The sequence below is a fragment of the Molothrus ater genome, chromosome 3 (assembly GCF_012460135.2).
Source record: "Molothrus ater isolate BHLD 08-10-18 breed brown headed cowbird chromosome 3, BPBGC_Mater_1.1, whole genome shotgun sequence".
Lineage (NCBI taxonomy): Eukaryota > Metazoa > Chordata > Aves > Passeriformes > Icteridae > Molothrus > Molothrus ater.
Window position 1 is genome coordinate 3,208,710 of NC_050480.2, and position 26,375 is coordinate 3,235,084.

At 39.5% G+C, this 26,375-nt stretch overlaps 1 long non-coding RNA gene across 2 annotated transcripts in view; it reads right to left on the reverse strand.

The window, feature by feature from the left end:
* The window catches only part of LOC118684973 (uncharacterized), a 435,555-nt gene that overhangs the window by 307,162 nt on the left and 102,018 nt on the right, over positions 1-26,375 (reverse strand). For both annotated transcript variants that reach the window (XR_004979913.1, XR_004979914.1), the window contains exon 2: positions 18,400-18,462. This is a non-coding gene — a long non-coding RNA (uncharacterized LOC118684973). The remainder of the gene's footprint in view (positions 1-18,399; positions 18,463-26,375) is intronic.

A 26,375-nucleotide genomic window follows, 5' to 3' on the forward strand; every position in this document is an offset into this window, starting at 1 on the left:
GACAGGCATTTCAAGAAGCTGAAAGATAAAAATGAGAAGGAAAAGCGCCTTTTTTGCAGGCCTCTATTAAAGTTTTCACACTGCTACATTACAGCTATAAAATAGCATCTCTGATAATAATTCATTACAATTCCATAATACACATGGAATATGTTATGCTGTATTAATCAACAATTCTGTTTTGCTAACTTATTAAAATCATTCATTTGAAATTGCATATTATTTTAGTGCCATCTTGTCGCTGATTTATAGTGAGACTGAAAGTTTATTGATAGTTTCTCATTCGCCTGAGACCTCATGAAATTTGCAAATAATGTTGGTTCTTTCTTATATGTGCTTTTAGTCAGTAGACATCACTAAGGTAGAATGAAAAACACTTGACACAACTGAAGTGGTCACTGGCTTTGGGTTTTTGAAGGTAACACTCCAAGAGAAGAAGATAAGGGAGAAATAAAAGGAAAGAATGGAAGTGGTTGTGAAATCTGTTGGAAACCTGCAGAACTGCAGAAACAAGAGGAATCTCTTTCTCCCTGAGCCAGCATCAATGATTCATTAGCCACTTGCTAAAACTCAATAATCAGTTCATGATTTGCTGAGTTCAACCATTATGAAAACAATATACAGAATCAGTAAATAATGGCCTCTGATGAATCTGCTGCACTGTATTCCTTTTGAAGGATAACAATAGAAAGATCCAGAATAAAAGTAGAAAAGGAAGCAAATGAACCCAGTAAATCACATGGAAACCTAACTTTGTATTGTGTATCTGAATCTCTGTGCATTCAACTTCTTTATAGGCTCAACACACCTGCCTGTCTAAAAATGAGTTTGTTTTCAACCCCCAAATTTCAGATTCAGTTCTAGCACACTGCAAAGTAATAGTGTGGTGGGGTTTTAGGGGGGATTGTTCTTTTAAATTTTTTTAGCATATTCTGAAGCAAGAAAAATCTCTTTCTGCTGAGCACCACTGGCAGAAGTATTTTTCACATGCAGCAATATGTTCTCACTGTCATGTCTCAGAAGAAATCCCTTGGGGCTCAAGATCTGTGCATGTAATACCCACACAGAAAATTAAGCCTCAATTGACTCCACAAAAAAACACCAAATCCCACCTCTAAGAATATCTAAGCATTGTTTTTTAATGATGATTAATGAGATCCTTTTTAGGGTTCTAATATTAGTTATACCCATTTGTGCCAAAGCTAAATTTGATCTAGTCAGGGATTTCTTTAAAATGCTGGCCTGGGAGATAATAAGTCTCACAAATTTCTCCAGCACTCAGGAGAGTGCTGGATCCTCACAGAATCTCAAGACCAGCGCATCTTTCTTCCTCTGAATCGAAACCCTTGCTGCCTCTGTTTTTTAAGTTTGAACATGGAGGTTTGCTCCTGTGAATGGGGTTCCAAAGGAAAGGAAAAAAAACCCCTTCAGTCCTGTCCGGTGTGTATTTTGAAAAGTTTAGCTTCCCTAAGGTCTTAACAAAAGGAATTCTACTCGTGGGAAGAGATGATTAATCCGAGGCGCTCCAATGCTGTAATGATGAAAAGGACGCTCAACAGGTCGGAGCCTTTCGAAGGGAGGGTCTCACTCATCTCTGCCAAGGTGTGGTTCGTGAAGCATCTTTAGCTCTTGACACAGCAGAGGGCACCTCGGAATAATACAGCCTCTCTCCAGGGAACAAAATGCATTTCCAAGCCTTTTCTTTGCCAGGTTAACATTTGACAAGCTTGCTTTAATGCTCCTTCTCCCCAAGTAGCTCAGATGAGGAGGACAGAAAAAGTTTGCGGCAGAGGAGGACAGAAGGGAAAGGAATTCAAGATTTTCAAAACAGTGCCAAAGAGCAGACTTTCTTTCCTTGCTGCAGACACCAGGTAATGAGTACAAATGGATGGACCAGAGATTATTCTGGAAGACTGGGCCAAGGAAAATGGGGTTTGCTCAGCTTTTACACACAAAGACACACACACTAAATCTTCTATAATCTTATTCCTTAAGTGTATGGGCTGAAAACCGAGTAATGCTTAAATCCTACTGCTCCACGCAGCCAACAGAAGTCAATTAGTCCAACTTCAGCATTGCATTCATTTCCCTACTGTTTAATCATTATTTACAGGATACCACAAAGGTGCACAGCTGTGAGAGGTATAGCCCCTGTCCGGAAGATCAGCTGTTGTAAGTTCACCCTAATATTGATACAAATAATGGAACACACTTTTTGCTCGGGAAAATGGCAGTCAAAGCAAATTGGGCATTCTGAGCTGGGCTCTGGCAGCCTTTTGTATTGCTTTCATTAGAGTGTCAGCCTCTAAAAAAATAATGTGACAAAGGAAGGGTGGCTGGTGAGCTGGCAATCATACAACGTCTAAAGATCTGAGCCCTTCTGTAATGATCATGTGTGATTTACAGAATCAAAGGGTCAAATTCTGCCCTCAATTACACACCTATTGCTAGGTGGTACAGCACCACGTGGCAGGTGAATTAGAGAGATTATTGTATTTCTAAAGAAACAGAAAAATGCTCTGTGGCCTTCAAAGTAGCCAATTCAGTGTTGATCCTGTATTGAATAACAACATATAAATCTACGGAAATATCAGAGCATCTTCAGGGCATTTTTTTAATACAAATGTTTTGTGGAGCAACAGAACTGCTGCAGTCTCTGGCACTTGTCTAACATTCTGCATTTCTGGTCTAATATTCTATGTTCCACAAGTCAAACTCTGGAAAGGAAAAATCTGGCATTGTTTTGGGCTGCTCGAACCTTTAAGCTTTGGCTGTTTGTCAGTAGTTCCTCCTCTCTGCTGCATCCAGTGTTATCATGGGACAAGTGCTTCTTATTTTACATTTCTGATGCGTCTCTTAACTAATCCATACACAGTCTACAGAAGGATTAATGCAATTTATTCGTCAGATGCACAAGTTATTTAATTTAATTTGTAAATAAATTACTTTTTTTACTCAGAGCTAGAAATGAATTCTGACTTTCCATTCGGGCAAGACACACAGAAGCAAAGTTCAGGACAGTTGTGAGAGCAATCTGACCAACAAATGGAACTCACGCAGGAGGAAACAATGGAGAAGGAAATTAAACAATGAGTAGGACTATTAAAGAACAGCTCCATGGATTTGGACATGCCACAGAAACAGCCTTGCCCCAACCTCTCCGTGTCTCTTTCAACCCACTGGAAGAAACGATGCCATGATTTATGTTGAAGGTGCTGTTTCCCTGACATTTTAAAGGAACAGAATTTTCTGGATCTTCCCTTTCTTAGTTAATACACATGCACACCCTCACACAAAACATATGTTAATAACTTCAGACCACAAATTTAATTTATCTCAGCTTTCCACCTGACATCATTCCCTGTCATGTGGCGCATACCCATCCGTAAACAAAATGGGGATTCATTTCCATAGCAACAGCAAGTGGGACTTTGATCAGCTCCAATGATTATTTGTAGGCACACACGTTTACAGATATCAAAATCCTAACTGAAGGCTGATTACCTTTTTTTTTCTTTTTTAAATGAAAGCATCTCAGTTGGTTAATATGTAGGAGCAGGAATGCAAGTAAAGGCACCTAAAAATACCTCTGGATGGCAATGGAAACCACTGGCCATTAGCTCGGTGTCACTTGCAGTTCCTTGGGAATACAGATATTCCTAATATGTATGTCTGATGTACGTGTCCTGTGGCCAATGAAGTATTTTCTTTGTGTTCCCTGGCAGATGTGTGGGTTCAGGCTGCACATGCAGGTGTTTGGGGGCTGGCTCATGTGGGATGAGGAGAGGTGGTAGCCTGTGGCTTGACAGAAAGAGAGAAAAAAAATCTGAACAATGTGTTGAAAAAGACTCCAGTCAGAGCTGCACAGGACCAGCTGTTTTTTTCTAATTAGAATAACAAGAATAGCACATGCTAAAATGTTTTTTTTTCTCAAAAGCAATGAATGCTTCAGGAACTATAAGGGATGAGCTCTAAAACCTATTTAAATTAAGGAATGCTTCAGGAGCCATATGGAGAAGAAAAAGAAAAGGCAAAAGTAGAGAAATGTTTTATTTTTAGCTAAATCTGAAGCATTTCAATTCTTCATCCGATGTTACACAGAAATTATCTTACTTTTAAACTTCCAAAAATGTCAGTGCTGATGCTTATTGTATCATGGCTTAAACAAGATATTTCAAACACTTAGTGCATTTCAGCGGGGTGTTCTTGCAGGCACTGTAAATTCCATTCTATGCCCTGAACATGCACTGAGATATATCCCCTATGATATATATCTGGTAATGTATGAGAGCTGCACATAATGAAGTATGTGACAAACACTCAAAACACACCCTCTATCATCAGTCTTTTCTCCTCTTTTTACTTCTTCTTTTTTTTTTTTTTTTCCTTCCACTTCTCCTGAAGCACTGATGATTCCAAACTTTGACTACAGGAATAACATTTGTAACAACTACGGCATTCTGGACATCTGCACTGTTAGAGTACTTTAGAATAAAGTCACATGGCCATAGGGAAATTTCACAGAATTCAAATCACAGTGACTTGCCAAGGTGTATAACGAGTTTGTTTTCAGCTGTTCTTCTCATGAATAATTACCAAGCAGGCATATCCTAAAGCTAGCACAAGCTGTCAGTTCACCAGAAATATTCAATATTTAAAACAGAATTTCGAATTTAGAATTTCATAAATGAAAATAATTACAGCACAGGCAAAATAGCACAGTTCAAATGCTGTCAGGTACTTCTTGCCTATCCACGAGGCTTCCCACAACCAGACGCTGCAGTCACATTAAATTATTTTTACAACCTAAAGAAAACCATGCAAATGCAAGAGGAACTGCAAGGATCTTCTTTTTGCCCAGAACTAATACTTCGCTCTCATTTTCCTGACTATTTCTTCCCCAAGCACAGAAAGAGACAACAGAGTTCAACCCCAAGACTTCCATCTGTGCCATTGCCTTTGGATCAAACGCATGCCGCGTATCCTGCTGCACGCAGAGCCACCAGCAGTGTGGAGCTGGACAGGAGGGAGGAGAGGCAGCAGTGAGGTGGAAGTGCAGGAGATGGGATCTCCAAGGCTCCCTGAGACCCTTCACCCCAGGCAGGTGCTCATAGGAAGTCCAGCCCTTGCTGTGCCCATGGGAGAGGCTTTGGGAAGGATTTCATGGTTGGTGTCCACCTGCCCTGCACAGAGAAGGGACTGAGGCCAAGGGGAGCAGCTCAAGGACAGGGAGCTCACAGCCCCTCCAACATTCCTGGGACCCCTCTGTCCCTCCAGCAAAGAGCAGCTCCTCTGTGCCTCCAGCAAACAGCAGCTCCCATCCCTGGCACTGGGGTTTGCATCCCCAAGGGATAGTTGTGAGCCAAGGGAAAAGCGTTCGCCTTTCACACAGGGCTTAATATCGGCACATTATTCTAATATTATGAAAATCTTTATTGCAGCTTGAATAATGCCCTGAAATAGATATTGTGCTGGTTAATAAATTACATTTTCAAATGAGAGAGATTTTATCACCAAAACATCTCATGATTAATTTCTAATGTGAAGCTTATGGCCCGAACTTAAAACATTTGATTTTGCATTTGTGTTCAAAGGTTGAGCACTTAGTAAAGTTTTTATAAGAAACTTGCTGAATTTTTTTCTCCATATTGAAAAAAAAAACCACTAACCTGTTAATCCACTATAACTTCATAACCTCAATTACAGCTCTTGAGATGAAGGTGATTAAAAATAAGTATTTTCCCCTACTTTCAAAGAGCAGGTCACAACTTCCAAAGAAATCCTGTTTCAAATTTTGCAACGATACATTAAGGGCAATAATTAGAATTGGTCAGAAATGTTCCATAAGATGTTTCCCATTTCTCAACCAGTTCTAATTATAACTACTTGGAGTTATGACATCTCAAGTAGTAGCACTGAAGTAAATAGTGCTATTTCTATAGGAAGCAAAAAGGAGATAATATAAAACTGTGTGTGCTATGAGAAAAATAGAAGGTATTAAAATTAGGAATTCACAGCTCCCAAATTAGATTATGGACCATGAGACCAAACTTCTGCTCTAACAGGTTTTAATTAATAATTGATATTAATCAGCATTTTGCTGAACTTGGCCCACTGCTAAGATTTGTGGCCCTGTTTTCTAATACCTGTGACTAATTTGCTGTTGTTGTTTGTGGTCAGCCCATGCTCCATCTAAACCCATTCTCAAATGACCAAATAAATCAATAAATATGGGTGCCAGAGTTCACAGGGAAAAGCTGCAACTCCCTTTCTCCATTCTTCTGGATATGGTTCAGTCTCAAGGACTAAGACCTAATTTTTTCTTCAGTTGATTATTTCCAAGATCAACACAGCACTGCAAATATGCTTATACAGTTGGCATTCATCTTATTAATATTTTCAAGAAATAAATCAAAATTGTGCTTTTCTAACTGCTAGCCAATCAATAATCAAATACTACATTACTTACAAAGAGTTGAAAAAATGAGCATAAAAGAAACCAAGAGAATTGAACCCCAGACAAAAATATGCACAATTCAGACTTTAATCCTATTATTTGCCAGAATGTGTGCTTAATTTTAAGCACAAAAATTAGTCCAGACTAATGATTTTGTAACCCTTCTCAAGTGGCTGAACAGGTTGGCTCGTATTATTTCCTAACACATTTTGGATGGAAACACAGCAGCTGTAAATGGGGTAGGCAAAGCCCACAGCAGCACCAGATTCCTGGCCCTGATGATGGGATAGAATTAAAAATAAAAGTAAAAATAAAATTATTTGTGCATTTGGAAGAATTACCAGTCCTGCCTAAAAATCACTTCTTGTTTTATTTTGAAGTTATTTTCTAAATAAATAAATTGTTGCTGTGAAAAAATATATATACACCTGAAATCTGGGGGAAAAAAAGAGAAACATTCTCCCAAATCCCTCTTGTCAGTCCTGGCTTTTTAAAGGTTTTCCTTTTTTTCCTGCAATACTTCTCCAAATTGTGTCTGTGGTTGATACTTCCTATCCTGCCTTCCTCCCATGGGGAGCTAGAGCTCCACCTTCTTCTCTTCACATTTGCAATCCATTTTAATAACTTTGTCTCCTCCAACAAATAAGAATTTTGCCATTGTCTTTAGGGGAACAAGAGGAGATTTTCAGGGAGCTGAGCTGTATAGGTTTTTGTCTCATTTTAATCAGGATGTTGGTTGCACAATTCAATACTGATTGTGTAATCAGAAAGCAAGAAGAAACACAACACAAATGAATTACTATGGAAAAATTGTCCTCATAATGGGGTCATGAAGCATAGAGATATACATTTATAATGCTCTGTCAAATTACATTATGCAAGGAAATAAATTATGTTAAGAGAAAATATGTTTTAATTACAAGCACAATACTTCTTCAAATTGGGGAAAAATTGCTAACCCTATTATTATTATTATTATTATTATTATTATTATTATTATTATTATTATTATTATTATTATTATGCCTCAATATGCACAGAAGTGCCTGCACATCCCCTGCTGTTAAGGAGCCTGTGAGTGCACAAGAACAAAATTTAGGAGTGTAACATTTTCCAATTATTTTCTTGCCTGTAGTTTTTTCCTGCCCATCAATGTGTAAAATAAAGAGACCCAAACAGTCAGACAACAGCAGTTTGTTGCCATGCACATGACAGCAGTTGTGCTGTGCTCTCACTAAGTGTGTGGCTCATAAAGTAGATTATTCAAATCACACAAGTAGAATACAGAATAATAAAATAAAGAGAAAGCATAAGGTTGGGGAGGGGAGGGTTAGTTTTCTTTTTTTAAAATCCAAACAGACATTTAAAGAAGAGCATTCTGGTGAGAAAGAGGATGTTGTCATGTTACACAGTTCACCTTGTAATTGTTAATGGAGTTTGAGTAAGTGCAAAGGCAAAGACAAACTTTATATAATCCATTATAAAGAATAGATATCCGTTATGTTACCACAGGTATGAGCCCTGCTTGCCTGTTACATAAATTTAGAGATGCTATTCATCTTTTAAAACCTTTATTTTTCCATATTTTTCCAGTTTGGCTGCAAATCAAATCACAGCTGCTCAAAGTGCTGAGCAGAAAAGAGAGACAAGACTTTGCTCCCTCAGCCTGGCCACACAATTAACCCCAAAGCAACAACCACCAAAAAAAGGCTCAGCCCCCAAAGCTGTGCCCAGGGAAAGGGGGTCCCTCCTCCCAGCCCCAGTTTTCTGGGGTAACAGCAAACAGCTTGGAAAAGACACAGGAATACAAAGCTGGGAAATATTCAGCCTTTGCTTCAGCACTCCTGTGAAAACTCTGAGCGCACAAAGAGAAGGACACACATGAGAAAGGGGAAGTTTGGCCGTGCACTTCTCAACCCAAAATTTAATTTTATTTGCTAAACTATTGCTTAAAAAAGAATTTTAAAATCCTTGCCTGCTCACCCAAAAGGTTCACTGATACACTAAAGCATCTTTCTTACCACAAGGTGGCATCTTCTTATTTTTATATGAAACATCTGAACATTTACATAATTTGAATAATTTTCAACACCTGAACATTTCTGATTTTTTTTTTTTGTGACAGCCATTTAACATCTGTGCAGATACCCAGTGATGGTGTTAGACTTCACCACACAAATGCTCCTGAAGTTTCTGTGGCTGCTTTTCATGGACCTGTTCACAGCCACCACATATACACTGAATCCCCTCCCCAACAATGTGCTGACAACACTCACAGGAACCCACAAATACTCCTTGAAAATTCCAGGGCAAGCCAAATTAAGAATTTACAGCACGTGTTCAAAATGCTGAGCTTTCTCCCCAAACTCCTATTGAAAGAGCACATTACTGGATATCTCAGCATGCAGATATTTTAAAATATAACACAGAAACCCACTACAGCCAGGGAACTCTACACTCCAGACTCTGTAACATAACTCAAACCAATTCTACAAACACAGGAAAATGCATAAAAAGCATCAGCAGGGTTTTGCTCAAATCTGCCCAGCTCACTACTAATAAAACCCGTATGAGAAGTAAAAAGGGAAAAGTTTAAAGCCTGTCTCTAACAACTCTCATTTTGCACAGTCACTGGTCTCCTTCCAAAGGTGAAGATTTTCAGCTCATCAAGAGCACAATGTCCAGTGAATACGTTCAACTTAACACAAGCGGGAATTACTGCACAAAGTGAGAAATCAGAGCACTGAGTTCCTCTGACAGAACTCAATCTGACCCCACTGCTCTGAAATTGCTTTAAAAGCAAGAGAGAAAAAATGAGATTTTTATTTTTAAAATACTACAAGTTCATTAAATATGATCCCAGATCTCCTGATTCAACTGCAAAGGTGCTGGTGACTTCCAAAGGCTGTGGACTCAGGCTCCTGTCCTATAGCTAACAGAAGTTTACCTTGCATAGTACATCACAAATTGAGAAATTCCATGCCAAAACTTTTTCAGGATGAAATTCAAATTTAATGCTTCTGAGATGTTTTAGAAATTCTTCTCTGCTTCCTCAAACTGGTCCTAACTACAAACTTTATTCTCACATACTCATCTATTGTTAAGTTCAAGGACTTGACTTTATCTTTTAAAAGAAAATTGGCTTGGTTCCTTAATTTGAGACAATTTATCTCAAAGAAATTTTAATTTTAGATGCTTGATTGTGAAATGAAGGTATTTGAGTTAAAGGGAAGAATTCTCTCCTTTGCAGCCAACAGTTTCTAGGCACGGTGATTCTGAATGTTGCACCATTGGGGAAGAGCATCAGAATTATTTCTAAACCTGGTTCTTCCCCACTCTTTAAGGAAGATATTGAACACATATTTTTGCTTTCCAGTTTTTTTGCTCTCAGTTTTCCCCTTTTTGTCCCACCTGGGACCCCCACCCAGGAGGTGGATGTGCAGATCCTACTTGGCTGGGAATGAGTAACTTCCCTGACAGCAGAATCAGGGATCCATTTAGAGTAGTGAGACTGGGCTGCAATCACCTGCAAACACAAATGAAGCAATAGCTCCAACCATTACGTTTTTTTCCCAATTATTTGCAGCTGCAAAAACATACAGACAACATTTTTCATGCACAAAATGCCTCTTTTGGCCCCAGACAAAAATCAGGTCCTATCTCTTATCTACTATTCTGGTAAAGCTTTCAGAAGCAAGTCCTAGAGCACTGAACTCATGTCTAGAAGACCATCTGCAAATCAAATTATTTCCAAAATTATCCAGTGAAGCCACGTCACTTGGAAGAGACAGGTATGATTATTGCTTCTAAGGTTACCTGAGAGCTGAAAATAAAGAAACTCCCCACTCCTGAATGCACAAGCAATGGGTGCTTGTACAAACACACTACAAATGACACAGCTCCACCTCAAGTAGAAAACAACTTGTCAAACCTGGAGAAAACTCCTGAGGGAATTTTAAAGGGTATTCCTTTACAACTAACTAGCCTGTAAAAATTACTTAGGTTTGATTTAATGGCAAGTAGGTAAGAATAAAAACAATCCTGTGCTGTATCACTAAGCAGTTCTCTAGATGTTTGGAGCCAAAACAATCAAGGGGACAGTTGTATAAATGATCTTTTCTAGTTCCAGTGGAGCTGCTCTAATTTAGGAGCTGGAATTCTGGCCTAACACAGGAAACATCAGCACAAAGCCCAGTTTCACTTTACTGAACGTGATCTTACTGGTAATTTTCTTTGTCAGAAAATGCCTTGATTTGTGTGCAGAAGATATAAATTGAGCAACTGCCCAGGTGTTAGAAGCACAGGCTGTGACATCCTCGAGCACAGGCTCGTGCCTTCAGTCTCTTCTGGGCTATCAATTCATGCTTAGGAAGATAAAGGCTACCAACAAAATAACTCAGGGGCAAAATCCTCTGTGTTGAATGAAAAGGAGGATTACTGGTGCCTTTACTGGGAGGGGAAATCTAGCCCTCCACTGGACACCAGCTGACCTAGCAGAGAAACTGTGACAATTCAAAGTATTAAACTCCTCTTCTGTATTTTATACTTCACACCAGATTAATTCATGTAGCTCAGGCAGTTCTGTTCAGAAACTGAGGACACCCCACAGAACACATGGATATTTGCTGGCCCTCACATCCAACTTAACTTCACCATTCTGTATCTGAGACCCTTCCCTGAGCACCACAACCACCCCTCAAAAAGCTCCTGGTCCAGCAGCACCTCTGCTGTTCTCACCACACCTCCTGCATTATCCTGAGCTCTTTTGCTTTTACCAGAATTTAATAATGTAAATTTAAAGCCCCTGTGGTATCAGCAGTTACCACAGCTCACATGCACGACTCTGCTGTTATTCCACCTTACAAAGCAGCACTGAAGGAATTCACAATCCCAATATGCTTACTGTTAGCAGCTGGCTTTTCCATGGCAGCATTTTCAAGCTACCTCCCCATGAATTGCAAGAGAGGTATCGATAATTTCCAGCTAAATTGATACATTTTGCCTAGAAACCAGAATTCTTCCACATGTTAGTATAAGAAAATGAAAAGCAGATCTTTTATTTTGGGCTTCTCTGTTATTCTCATAAATAAGTGGAGCAGACAGCTGACATCTCCTTCTAGTTTACTCCACATTTCCTTTAATTTATCAATGCAAAGTTCTTTAGCAGAGTGTCATTAATAGAATTTCTTCAAAGAGAGAAACATTATTAGATATGTTAAATCTCAACAATGTTGCTTCACAGCTGTAGCCATGGATTTTTTAGGCATTAATTGAACATCTGTGCACTTTAATTAATTTGAAAAAAAATGCAATTGGGGGGGGGGGGGGGAAGGCAACAGTAGGTACTGTTGAATTTAAGGAACCAATTTTAATTTTCCAAACTTCCTCAAATAATGATTCTTTTATGTACACATCAGAGCCTTAGCAGAGGTTATTTATCACATGGCCACACTGCAGTGGGTGAGGTTGATGCCCCTACACACCTGCAGCAGTCAAGGGAGCTGCTTAAGCATCCAAGAGAAGTGGTGGTGAAAGGATTGTCTTGTCCTCTCCTTGAGCACCCAAAAAAGATCAAATTGTACCAAACAAAACCTAGGTCTACTGCACACACAATCTGGAACTGTCAGCCACAAGTGATACCACACACAACAAACTTGTAAGGACCATCCACAGTTAGGATCACTCCTTTCACATCAATCCTGAGGGAAAAATAGGAGCATTTTCTGCACAAATGATATGAACTGGATGAAGGTGAGACTTCTGAGTCTTTCCAGCTCTCCTTTAACAACTACTTGTGTGAGGGATGACACTCACTGAAGAGCTGAAATAATTACAATTAACCTGTGAGGAATGTTAAAGGTGCAAAGAACCTGTAGAAAGCACCTTATTCCACAGTCCCCTTGTCTGAGTTTTTTCCTCACCAAGATCAATCACTGCTCATACTGCACTAAGCATTATTGTTTGCTACTCTGGAAAACATTCCAGGCACTACTTCAGACTAGAGGGGGAAAGAAAGGTGCCAAGAAAGCACAACTTTTAAGAGGGCTTAAAGCATGGAATACCATAATTCCAAAGCTCTCCTGCTGAATCAGATAGCCATAACTACTGGAGACTATTTTGAATGGGACTATTCAATGTCATGTCATGTTCACTCTGAGGCTGTTTGGGTTTTTTGTTGTGTTTCTGTCCATGAGAATACAACTCCCTGGCACCTTCCCAGCACGAGATGCTTCCGAATAACCCCTGGGCTGGCCTTTGGCTGGCACTGGAATGCAGATTCCAAGCAGGTAAGAAGTTTCCCCACACACACTCCCGGTGTTCAGCTGCTCATAATCTGCAGCACTCACAATTTATCATCGAAGCCAGAGCCTTGCTGCCAACTTATCAAAGTGGCCACTGGATGCATCTGATCAAGTCTGAGCATCTGGCTCTTCCCTGTTCCTGACATTAGCACAGACAACAGAATCAGTGGACTATTGAATGCAATTACAGTAAGCGAGACAGACAATAAAGATTGATAGCGCCTTCTCTTTTTATCACACACAAAACTAGTGGGGGTTAAAGCTTTGCCTTGAGCTGCCTTCATTTAACAATGATTGAAAATATGCAATTGTGATGGTAAAACACTGCAGCCTGTACCACTTCATTTACTGGACACATTATCAAATTAAATGAAAAGTGAACTGCCAAAAGCAACAGTTATTATATATTAATGATGAATATTTACTTAGCATTGTTCACAAATCACACTGAGAACAGAATCCTTCTTGTTATCTTCTTTGCAGGCTACAGATGAGTAGTTTAACATTTCCATGTTTACGTTAAATCTTCTGTCTGCAAATCTCCAAATTCAGACATGTGCGAATGGTTTTGTGACCATCCATGTGGTTACAAACGTGTAATTAATAAAGTGCTCCAGCAGTAAATGAATCCTAATTGCTGCAGGGATTCTTTACCTCAAATCACTGTTGGTATTCTTGAAAATACTTCACTAACCAAAGAAACTACAGAAAAATCATATTTTGTTTCCAGCAGGCTTTTACATGGTAGGTTGTGTGGTGTGCAACAGCTTCCAACAAATGGAAAATCCAGGAGAAGCCAACATCATGGATTTATCATGATTTATCCATCTGTTGTATGGGATTTCAAACTGGTTACTGGTCTTTGGTTACTGCTAAAAATATGTGGTACATTGGAAGTGCACCGACAAGAAAGCAGAGTTTTGTAAGTGAATGATCATTTTGCTTTAAAATTTAACTCCTTGTTTTTCAGGAGCCGTGCTAACAACAACATTCCTGCCTCAAATTACAACCAAATCATGGGTGCCAATAATCTATGGAAGAACAGAACTGATCGCTTCATGGATATGGCCTAGTTTGTAGTGATTTTTAGTAGTAGATAAACCAAGAAATTTTTTCATCAGGATGTCATGTAAGCATTGATGCTACACAGAAATTAAGAAAAAATGGTCTTTTCTACAACCTCCAACTACACTGTCAATACTGTTAAAAAAACAAACCCAAACCCCATCTATCTCTGGTCAATTTTAGATCAACTGCAATAAAGCAGCAGTTGGACAACTGCTGAGTTTGGGGTTCCATATCCCACAAATGCAAGCATCTGGTCCTTGCCAGGCACTGAAATCCATGCTGGCAGATTTTGGCAATGCTTGCTGCTCTAGAGAAGATCTTGATGCAGGCACTAATGTCTGTGCAAGTGCCATGGTGAGATATATGAGCCTAAATGACCAAACTGAAGATTTTTAAATAAAAACAGGCATTGGCTTTTTTTGCCCTATATGCAGCCCTGGGTAGGAAAATAAAGCCATTCCTAAATATTCACTAATCCCCGAGATGTATTCTCCCAGTTTTCCTTCTTTTTTCAAGCAAACCAATTACATTCCAGGAATTTGATTTTTACAAATTGTTGCTGTAAAGGCACTGTGGACTAAACAATACAAAAGAAGAAAACTGAGGAAAGAAGTTTGTTTTTTTTCTGGCCATATGCTGGCATATAAACAATAAAAGTGACAAAGACACAAATATGCCACAATGGAAAACTATGTGCAGATCCCACGCAGTAAATTGAAAAAGCAACATGCTGCATGGTTCTGTTTAACAATAGTGCAAAAATAACTGTAGGAAACTCTGGCTAAGGCGGCCCACAGACAGTTTTGGAAGGGAGGCATCAATTGACAAACTACAAGTAGAACAAATAAATTATCTTAAGCCTACTGAAAACAGGAAACCAAGGACACTTCTATTTTCAAATGACATTTATTATCACTCCACCCCCTCCCCTTTTTAAGCAGAAAACAAAGCTAAATTTAACTTAAACTTTTTCAAGAAACACAATCATTTTATTATGTTCCCATTTGCTGGAAGTATCTAGAAAAACTGTAAGTAGAGATTTTTTTTTTCCCCATCCAAGCCACTTTTTCCATTTGAATCCCCATAAAAAGAAACAATGATGCATTGCACAAAGCAAGAGAACCATTGAAACTTGGTTTGATCACTTTTTGTTCACACCACCTCAAGCCCCTCATCGTGAAAAGGACAGCAGTGAATGCTGTGGTGTGTCCCACTGCTGCTGCCAGCAGAGAGAAATGGAATCAAACGAGCCCTGTCCATGTTTTCCTCACTGAGGTATCCCCATCCCATATCCAGATACTGGTAATTATGCAACTCATAAAACATAATGGCTTTGAGACACTGCTCTGCTCTGCAAACATGTTTAGAAATGCCAAAGTCACTGCAGGGAGAAGAGGAACAGACCACAGGCTGAACCTCACATCCTCAGCAAGCTGGGCTGGGTGTGAGGTACACTCAGGAACAGAGCAGCTGAATGCCTTCAGAGGAGGCTACAACATTGCCCTGGAATTTTATTTTGGAAAATAAAACTGAACTGACAGTCACAGGAAAAAAAAAAAAACCACCAAACAAAACAAAAGTTAAAAATTCGAACCTTGATCTGCCTCAAGCCTGGGAGAAACTGGATGAGCTCTGCTCATCCATTAGGGAAAGGCACAGTCCCCACACCTCAGGGAGAATCATTTTTAGAGATAATCAATTGCATCACAGTCACAAGAATCAACAAGTGTAGTTATAGATAAAGTGAACAGAGATTCTGATTTTCACAAAAGCTGTACTTCACATTTCCATATTCCTCCAATGTGTTTCAGTCAAGATATTGTCCAGCTGCCTCATATTTCAACAGGACAGAATAATCAAGTCAGACATGTACCAGAGTCACTGGAGTGGAGAGATTCTGCTGTCTAAGGTCTTCTCTGAAGAGCAATCAACCTTATTTTTTTCTCTCTCATTTTGCCATTCCTATTGTGTCGTATAAACACAAAGAACCAACCACCAAACCCAAGAGTGAAGTCTCATTCGGTTTTCTCCAGAGCTGCCAGGAGAAGCCCAATTCCCAAGGCACCCTTCTGCCCTGAAGTGTTCCCATGAACCTGGTGTGCTCCTTTCTCCAGGAGAGGCAGGTTCACTATTGCCAACACCCAGGAGTGTGGAATGGCAGTGCCACCGTGCACATCCACAACAGTAAGATACTGATGATTTCTAGTATCCTCTAAACACCCTCATTTGCTCACTTATTTTAAAATATTACTATGTGAGAGTGGAATAGGTCACACAGCCAAAACACTATATGAAAATCAGAATAAGAAAATATTCCAGTGTATATTCCAGACCACTTCAGATCCTAAATTTACTGATCCAAGCACAATGCTCTTGCATCCCCTCTGAACTCTGACACAAAGCTTTGCTGTGGCATCAGACAAGAAACCCAACACCTTGTCTGCATCTGCCTAAACAATGTAATTTATTCATTGCTTTAAAAATACCACAGGTAATAATCCTTTATCCACAAATATCACAAGTTTAGGGAAAGAGCTTGTTTCAGCCACTTTGTCAGAGGCATGAAATAGGCAATATCATGCAAGATGAGAAATATGAAAGGAATATTTAGTGCAGAATGGAAAAACTGCTGTTGTCTAATATAAAAAGGTCCAACGTAGTCATGCTTTAATATTTCCCAAAAGCTAAATCATGTTATTCTGAGAACACCTTCATCATCATCCCCTCCCAGTCAAAAACTAATTTCATTTTTTGCGATGTCACAAGAAAAGAAACAGCCTCGGTATGGAATATGCAAAATATAAACTTGGTAAATTCTGAAAGACATTCCTCTCATCGTCTATCTGATTTAAAACCAGTTCCTTTAAAAATGTTTAGCTAAGCCTTTACTCACACTTTTAAAAACTCAGGTCTGAAATGGACACAGAGAAGGTTTGGGTCATCATGCCTGTCCAACTCTGAGACCAAAAAGGGCAACTGTTCACAGTGATAAGAATTTCACAGGTATTTAGAGGGTGACTGGATTGCAGCAAAATCCAGTGCAGGACATCTGTTCATTGAACCTCACACCTCATCAAGGTAGCTTTTAATTTGCTTGTTTCTGCCCCTCCTGCAACATTCTAAGTCACATCACATTTTGTAGCCATGATGGGGCATCTTCAAAAGTTAGTTACAGCTGTGCTGGGCCCCTTCAGCAGAGGCAAAAAGGTAAATGTTCTGTATCATGGTGGTTTTGAATCAAATCTTGTCCTTAGTGAGCGTCCAGAGCAGAGAGATGCCAAAGTCTCTCTTAAGGGCATTTCAGCGAGAGCACGCACGTCTTGTAGACACCCTCCAAAAGCCATTGGGAGGAGGTCCAAATTTTCCTTTGGAGATCCCTCTCTCCCTTTATTGACTGCAGAAGAATCCCAGCACAACTCATCTCCTATTTAGACACCTTGAACAAGGACCTAAAGCCAAGAAGACGGGTCAGGATCCTGCAGGAAAAGCCACAAACAGGAGCAGGTCTCTGGCCACCCTCCCACACGAGCTGGAGCTCAGTACTTTTCCTGCCTATGTTTCAATTCCACGTGTGTGAAAAAGGATAACATCCCTGCCCCAACTCACAAGGGCACAATAAACACATTAATGATTATTATGTCCCCTGAAAATATGGTAATGAAGGTTGTAAGTATGAGCACCACCATCAGAAATGTTTCTGTGCACTGAGTTCCACTTACCAGCTCTCTCTGTCGTGCAGAACCTCCTTGGGCGGGGATCCTGTGGCAGAACCTGGAGTGACCCTTGGCCTGTGCCCACCAGAAGCTTTGGAGGATTTGTGAGCAAGGGCTGGGCTGGTGCCCCTCCAGGGGCACAGATGTGGCTCTGCTTGGCAGGATGTCCACAGAGGATGGTGGCAGATGCTCCTGGTTTATTTCTTTGACTACGTTTCACATGCTCTGGGATTTCTCAGAGTCTCCTCAACTGCTAAATTCCATTACCACCTCCATTGCCTGACCAGGCCCCTTGGCACAGCAAATACAACTTCCAAAGGGGGCCCAAGGGACACCAACCCCAGAGTGCAAAAGTCTTTGGTGATGACCCTGCAGTGTCCCCTGCTCAGCTGCAGCAGATGAGCACAAGCAGGAAGGCAGAGTCTGCTCTCCAGCCCCAGGAAACAATTCCTTAAAAGCCTTACAAGGTGACATTTTCCACCTCTTTCCCTGCACCATGTCACATAAGGGAGGATGCTGTACCCTTTTCTTCATCAAGCATTTAACAGCAAAAATACTGTCATTTAAATTCTTGAAAAATTATAATTTTAGCTAACCCTGAGATAGAGCAAGGAGTTAGAATAGGTCCCCCTTCTCAAGAATCCCTTCTCTGATTTAAGCTTGAAGGTGAAATCAGTGAAGCTGTAGAGTGCACTGATGGGAAACTAAGAAAAAGAAGGAAAATGGCAACTATTGGACTAGTCCTTACTCAGGACTAAAAAATCAGGCACATAAAATTGGTGAAAAATATCTGGTTTACAGCTAAAAGCACAAACAGAGGAAATCTTGACTGGGGGCAAAACAATAATGTCAACATTACCTTAGAAATGCCTCAGCTCAGTCCTTTAGTCCCAAGATCTCTTCAAAGCAGCTGGTTCAGGCTCTGGAAATTAAAATAATAATAACAAAATACAATTAAGACAGAAAATATTTTTATAATAATTCTGGAAGATCTTATTTAAAGAGCTACTAAAAGATGCTTTCCTCCTTCCTGCAGCCCCACACCTGCCCAAAAAAGGGGAGAGAGCTGCAGGAGGGACACCTGGACATTTGGAGAGCCCTGAACACAGCAGCAGAGTGGCATGGTTGGCTCACCAAGAGATAATTGCTTCTTCCCTCTCCTCCCTAAATGTGATAAAATATAAATTATTTAAAAATTAGAGGCATTTAGAGTAACAGCCCTCCAAATGCACAGTATTTATTCCTTCTTTCATTGCCCACAGTTTATGGCATTGTCTGGCTTTGGGTATGCTTTGCTATTTTTTTCCCTTCTCAGTTTACTCAGTATAAGGCTTGCACTGATCTCATCAATAAGAAATGAATTTTGGTAACTTTCAAAACCACTATATTATTTTTCCTTTTATTTGTAGTGAGTTTTTCTTCTCTCAGTGGTATTACTGCAATAAGTCAGTCATTATTTCTTTATGTTTTCCCTCCTTTCTTTAGTATTTCATTTCCCTTTACAGCACATCTCGTGATCACAAAGAAAACAGAGACACTTATTTCTTTTAACAGTTGAAATTGCTGCAAGTGATTTAACTGTCATTTAATCTGATTCCTCTCTTCTGTCTGTGGAGAAATATGTTTAATGTACTGGAAATTATGTTAATAAGAAAAAGCATTATCTCATTTAATGAAATAAATATACAAATATTTCAAAATAAAATAAAGAGGCAATCTTCACTGAGAAAAAAATGTCTCTTATGGTTTGCATAAAATAAACAAATGAGAAAAATTAATGAATACATTGAAATATACTGACAAAAATTATGCCTAAACTCAAAAGGGAAAAAAAAAAGAGAAGGTGACTGAATTGCATCTCACCTAATCAGATGCTTTTTGAGACAACACAGAAGGAAGCTCAAAGGATCACAGTACAAATTATTTTTTTAAATGATGTTTTTACCCTAGGCTAAACTTTTCTCCCCTCCTTTTAAAATCCCTCAATTTTCCTGCCTTTTTTGTTATTGCTTTATTTTCTTCAATTGGCATCAAAATAATATTTATTGTTTAATGACTGCAATTGCTTCATCCTTTAATTATCTTTGATCCTGTGCCACAAAACATATTTAATTTATGGCAAAGAACTTTGAGCCCCTCTGATTTAGTTAATTGTAACAATCAATAACTGTGTTTCTAAGCTTTTCCATTCTGAAGGATGTAACCAGCATGCACTAAGGTTAAACAAATATTGTTAGTGGGGAGAGAAAAACTTGTAGCAATTATGTAATAAAAGCATGACCACTGCAACAGAAACACATAATTAGCGATTTAATTACAGACATCAAAACAAACTAAAGATGTCAATAAAAAAAAAAAATCTCCTGTGACAAACTGATTTTATTTCCCTCTTCTGCAATTCTAGATCTTCATGTATTTCTTTCTGTTTTCTTGTTTTCCAGAAATGAAGAGCTCAAAACCCAAAGAAGAGACTCTGTGCCATCCGTTTGGGTGTGACTGCAGTAGGGATTTGATGAAATCCTGGGATTACTTTCTCACTGGCAGAATCAGTTCCTTCACTGCATCCCACAGGGGATTTTTTTAACTCCCCTTTCAAAGGGCCCAGCAGTGCTGAGTGTGCCGTGGTGCCAATTCCTTAGGGGAGCTGCAGTCACTTGTGTCACGAACCTTCTCAAGGCATTTTCTAAGTGCACCAGTTTCTGTCTCTGCTTCCCCACTCCTCACTAAGTGCTGTGGATCATAACAGCTCCGGCTCAGCCACTTCTGCTACCCAGAATAACCAGCCAGAGTGTGATGTGGAGAGATCTCAAGTGGCTTTCTCACTTGAAATCCAGAGTTTTACTTTCCTACAGTTTTTCTTTCAGTTTATGGGCTTGCGAGTGGGAATTTGAGGAGGGCAGAAGTTGTGCAGTGAATTATTTGGGTCAGTATTAAACAGGTCACCTTTTCATTTTTAAAAAGTACCTAAAAATCCTTACAGTGAAATTCTAAACCCGCTGAAGTCAGGAACAAAACTCCCAGCAGCTTCAGTGGGGATTTCAACCTGTGCTTCCTGAAACATGCAAGGGGCACAGCACAAATCCAGATTCACCACTCCTGACAGAAATCTTCCACCTTGAGGGCCCGCACCTGATTCATCTGGATTGGAGGCTTAAGTTGCTTTTAACCATTTCATGAGATACAAAACAAATCCTAGAAAATGGTTGCTTTCAAGTGTAGCTTATCGTTCACGTAAAACAATAATCCATTTAAATAAATTTAGAATCGCTATTTTCTATACACATATATAAAATCCCAGCCTCTGTACAAACACCAGAATTTGGTTTTAATTATGTACTTTCTTTTTCTGCTAAATTTCAATTCTACAGAAAACATTCCCTACAGTTTTTGTGATCAGGGTTTACAGAGATATTCAGGAGAGAATAACCCATCATAGTCACAGCTTTATACTTCTAATTCTAGGTTTATCAGCATTTAAAAACAAAAAGCTAAACCCCATTGTAGTTCTTTTATAACTAGAGTGAAGAGTGGTCGGCAGTACAAATTACTTAGGAAATTATTCTCCTGCTGGGAAAAAATATGGCACTGTTAATATGCAGAAATGGCTCCAAAGTGCTCTGGGTTGGACCCACAAATGTGGCTCCAGCCTCCAAAGCCCTCTGGGTTAGACCCAAAAATGTGGCTCCAGGTTATATCCATAAAGCCAAGTCGAAATATTATAATAATCTGATATATTCCTCTTGCAACAATACTTAAGGGAGCTGGATCAAAAGAGTGGAAGCATTGACATTTTTTATTTCAATGTCTTTTGAGTGATCAAAAGACTATTGACATGAACAAACCATCCTGTCAAGTTACAAAGAAAGAACCCCAAAATCTCTTTTTAAAAAGGTGTCTGTTTTTAAACTTGCATCTAAAAAAAATCTGTAAGCTCTGCCTGACACAAACCTGAATGTTTTCCCATTCAAGATCTTGAAAGACAGACATCCTTTTTTCAAAGGATACTTGTACAGCAAAAGCTTAATGTTTTTAAGCAAAATCGAGTAAATCAAAGTTCCTAAAAGCAACACCTTCTTTTGTCTTCTTTTTTCCTAACACCTTTGTCTCTTTTCCAATTTCTTATCCTATCCTTGACAATAAAAAAAGCAATGGAAAGAGACAGCAAAGCTACTTAAGATGGTATCCAGCAATACATTTGACTCCAAGGAATTTTTTTTTCACTGAACACACTCAGTATCCTGAATTTCAGCCATCTTGCACATTTAGCTTTTCTTGTTTCAAGGCTAAATCTGGATGAAATCAAACCAAGGACTTCTTCCCTACATGTGCAGGGGAGAACTACAAATAGAGCCCTTTTCTACCCTGTGCTGTGAATAAAAATAAAATCCCTTCTCTGTGGGTACATCTTCCACCATATTTTGGGATCCATAAACTTGTCAAGAAAAAGGATGGCACAGACAGATCCTCACAAGCACATCTCCACCTCAGCTCATCTTCCAGCCCATCTCAGGCTCTAGAAGACATGGATGCCATGAGAAATGTCCATGAGGGACCTGCAGAGAAATGAGCTCCTGCTCCTCTGCAATGCTGAGAGAGCATTTCCCACTGCACAGCCTCTGCAGAAATTCACTGATCTCACTGAAATCTATGGCCAGGGCCACACAGATTCAATGCCTGCTGCCAGAAGCAAAGGGGAAGCTGCTGGTGCATCTTCCAGACCTTTTGGCTGCCATGGATTGAAGACATTCCTGCAACACCCTCTGCAGTACCACTGTGGAGGCTGGAAGCTGAAAGGAAAAGCTAATAGTGTCTTATGTACTTCTGAAGTTCCTCCTGCCTCTTTCATGTCATTCCTTTAGACTATTATCAGTCTTTTAAACATATTTGAATTTATTTGATTTTTGCATTTTGTCCCTCTGTTCCTTTAATGAAAAGAATTAATTTATATACCTTTGAAGAGCTCTCTGCTTTCCCACAATGCAATTGGCCGATTTTGCCTCAAAATGGGAGTCAGACTTCACCAGCCTGAATCTCAGGAATGTGCACAAATACTGAATCTAGAAAAATCAAGTAGGTGCTTGAAACCACAAAATGGAAATGCATCTCTTTGAGCAGAAATGCAGAATTTCAATGCCAAACAGTGAATGGATGCACCTCTTCACCCAACCCTTTTATTTGGTTTTGTGTTTGTATTTCTTGAAGCACATATTTTTGCAAACTACATTGTATGACTTCCATCTACTCCACAGGAACACATCACTAACCCAGCAATACCTGAAACACTGAAAATATACTGGAAATATCTGAACTACAGAGAATTTAGAAACAGGAGGAAGAGTAAATGTATGTGGTGCCTTAGCTTTGCAGACCCATTTTGCTTTTGTTATCCAGACTGCAAATATTGCTCCAATTGATTTACATCAAAGACAGCATTTTAACCAACTCCACAGAACTAAAGGAGGAAGTTGTGCCAAGTACTTTTTTTTAAATTCCTCCCCTTGTTTGTCAACAGTGACAATTGACAGCAGACGTCTCAAAACCTCCAGCAAACTTGATAGTGATGTTGAAGAGATCTTGATACCTGACTATCAAACTTCTACAAAAAGCATTCCCAAAGATTTGAGAGTGAAAGCAAAGGAAACAGGCTGAAACATAGCCCTCAACCAGTTGAGACCCTTGGCAAAAGTACGGCCTCTATGAGCAAGTTATTTCTTATTTGCTGCAGAATTCCACACTGATTTATTAAATTATGACAACTTCAGCACAAGCCATGATACACCTCTATAAAGACACAAACGAATAAATATCAGGCGGTTCCCCTTAAAGTGAGGCTTTTGTGCTTTCTTGTTCTCCATGGAAGCTGCTTGTGGTCACATTGAAATTACTGGGGACTTCACACTTCATCCTTCAAATTTCTGGGTTTGTCTTGCAGCAGTTGCAAGGGCAGCCAGTGTGTCTGAGTGATGCAGCACTGACAAGTGGAGCTGTAGACACCTCATCATCCCCCAAGAATGTCCCCCATAAGTGAAACCAGAAGAAACTCTCCACAGCCTATTCAGCCCCAAACCCACGACTACATGAGCAAGACAGATGCTCTCAACACGAGTAACGACAGAGTTCCACTTCTGCCAAATGAGCCTTTGTCCTTCCTTATCATTCCAACAAGTCAACCTGGGAAACCATCTGCAAAGCTGAGAACAAGCAGCGTTTTCTTTTTTGTGAAATATGTTAAAAATCACTTCCTCGCAGCTTTGGAAGGAACCAGACATATTTATCACAGTGCTTTCCAGGTAGCCCTTTTTAGGGATCTACACTTGTGCAGGAGACTTTTCAGGTCACAAAAACAGCCGTAACATCTAAATTTAGGGAAGTTGTCAGACATGGAAGTCTGGAGACTTGTAAACGTCCCTGTTTCCAGGTTTGCATGAAATTCAGCGTACCCTGCTTCTCATCCTCATGGAAATAACAAGCAGATCCATTTCTTTGTGCTGTCTCCAGCACATCTACACCTGAACATTCCTTGCTGCAACCTGATGAAAAGGTGCTAACAAATAAAATTAAATGTTTTCAGACTCCAAACACTGCTCAGCACCAGTCCCAGCCAAGTAGTGCAGAAAGGTTAAGGAAGATTTTTGCCCTTAGCATTATTTTATGCCTTTTTTTTAGCTGACTTTCATAGGATACACAGTCCATTGTTGGCTGATAAAATTAGAACACCAGAGATAGCCTAACTAGAATGCAATTTATCACTGTAGTATTCCAGTATATAGAATTTCTATTCCTTAAATAAACATATTTCTTTAAAGTGTCAACACAACCAAGAAATCTGATCTCCTAGACAATATTCCAGGCTTGATGTATTTTTATTGCTCCCCAGTAATGAAGTTTTAACTCTTGATATATTCCTGCTATTTAACTGCCATTTCAACAAAACTAAAATGATCCATTTCCGAAGTTGGTTCAGGCAGAGTCCTGACATTGTGCAAAGCAATGTGCTCAGGTGCTCTCCCTGGAAGCTCCCACCATAATGCTTCACCGACAGGGGAAAGGAGCTGGAAGAATAAAGAACATATTTAAATGCATAACACAATCGAGGCCATAAATTCGTTCTGCACCAGTTGCACATGTAAATAAGGGGCAAGGAGTAACTTTTTTTCCTGTATTTGCAGTTTGTGGAGTGAGTGCTGGTCCTCTGTAAAGCTCTCATGTGGTGGGAATGGCACTGCTCTGTCACAGTGGAGCAAATCCCTCTCACAGCCACTCCAGATTTAACCATGATAACTTCTATTCAAAGTTACCACTGCAGAAAGAGATTTGAATGAACTTCTATCACATTTATACTTGTCATTAGGGATTAGCTAATCCCACATCAACTCTGTACATAACATATAATTGCATATCAACAATATCAGCCTGGAAATGTGTCTCACTTCTTCCAGCAGTTTCCCAAGTTAAGCATTTCTGTCCTGCTAATGAACCCTTTGTTCCACTGAATATGATTCTGCCAGGAATTTAATGCATGTAAATGTAATGACATAAGAGCATTACATAACCACTCTCCTACAGGAGTTGATACAGTACAGAATATAATGAAGCCAGACTATAAATGATGCATATACCTGCAAGGGAAAAGGAGCCTTTTTTCATTTAGTGAATCTCTATAAATAACAACGTGGCAAGAAATGGTTTCAAGTGCTTCAAAATGTTTGGGGAAAGGGATCAATTGATGTGCTGCTGAATTGTTAAATAGAAAGGAAAAAGGCAGCTAAAAGATTAGAAGGTACTTCCGACTTTCTAAGAATTTTAAAGCAAAAAGCTGTAATAAAAATCTAAAAAAACACCTACATTCACCACCCCATCCTGCATTAGAGAATGTTCTTGCTACTTCTTCCCTCACATTTTGGAATCAAAGGCACCTGCAGCAGGAATTGGTACATCCAGGACCAGATTCTGAAGCCGTTCCCCTCAGAACATTTCCCTTGACATCACCTGGCTCAGTGGACTCACACCAGGTAAATATTACCTTCTACAAGGAAGGAAACAAACAACTCTTGGAGCTTTTTTATGCTCCAAATAGAGGAAACCCAGCAATCTTTATAGAATAACATCTGAATGAAATTCTTCCCTCTTTGTCCTTCTCCCTCCCTTTCACTGCACAGCTACCTTGAAAAGAGCAAGAACAGGTAAAGCTGCACCCAGCCAGGAGCTGCAGCCACAGCTTGGGAAACAACAACTGTCCCCAAACAGAGCCCATTTGTTTGCATTTAGAGACCTGGAAAGAACAACTGCTCACTTACATAAGTCCCGACTTTACCTAAGATGAGGCTGTAATTCCAAGTGCACTTCCTCAAACATTTTGTGCCCAGGTTATTTATGTTATCCTGAGTAAGAAGTGCTCCTCTTGTCGCATGTATAAATAAAATAGTGTATAAGCAGACGCTGAAGTGTCTCTATTTTGCATACAACCGCCTCCCTTTTTTCCCCCCATCGACTTCGTGTTTGACAGAAGGAATTTCACCTCTGCCCACTCCTTCTCAGGCTGGTATCAGTGAACTCAAGGCAAAGAATCCACAACTGCTGACTTACATTGAATTATATTACAGAAATTCTTTCTGAATTTTGAATTTCTTATCATTTTCCTGCAGAAAGATGCAAAACATATTTCTGAGTATCAGCAAAAAAATTATATTAAAGATTCCTCACTTTTTTCCTTTTTTATTTAGCCAGAATTTAAGCCCAGCATTTGAAATCTTTGAATATGAAAAGCCAAAACTCTGGAAATAAGTTTTGCAGAAAAAGTGCGGCTGTATCACAAATTAAACCAAACTAAAGCAA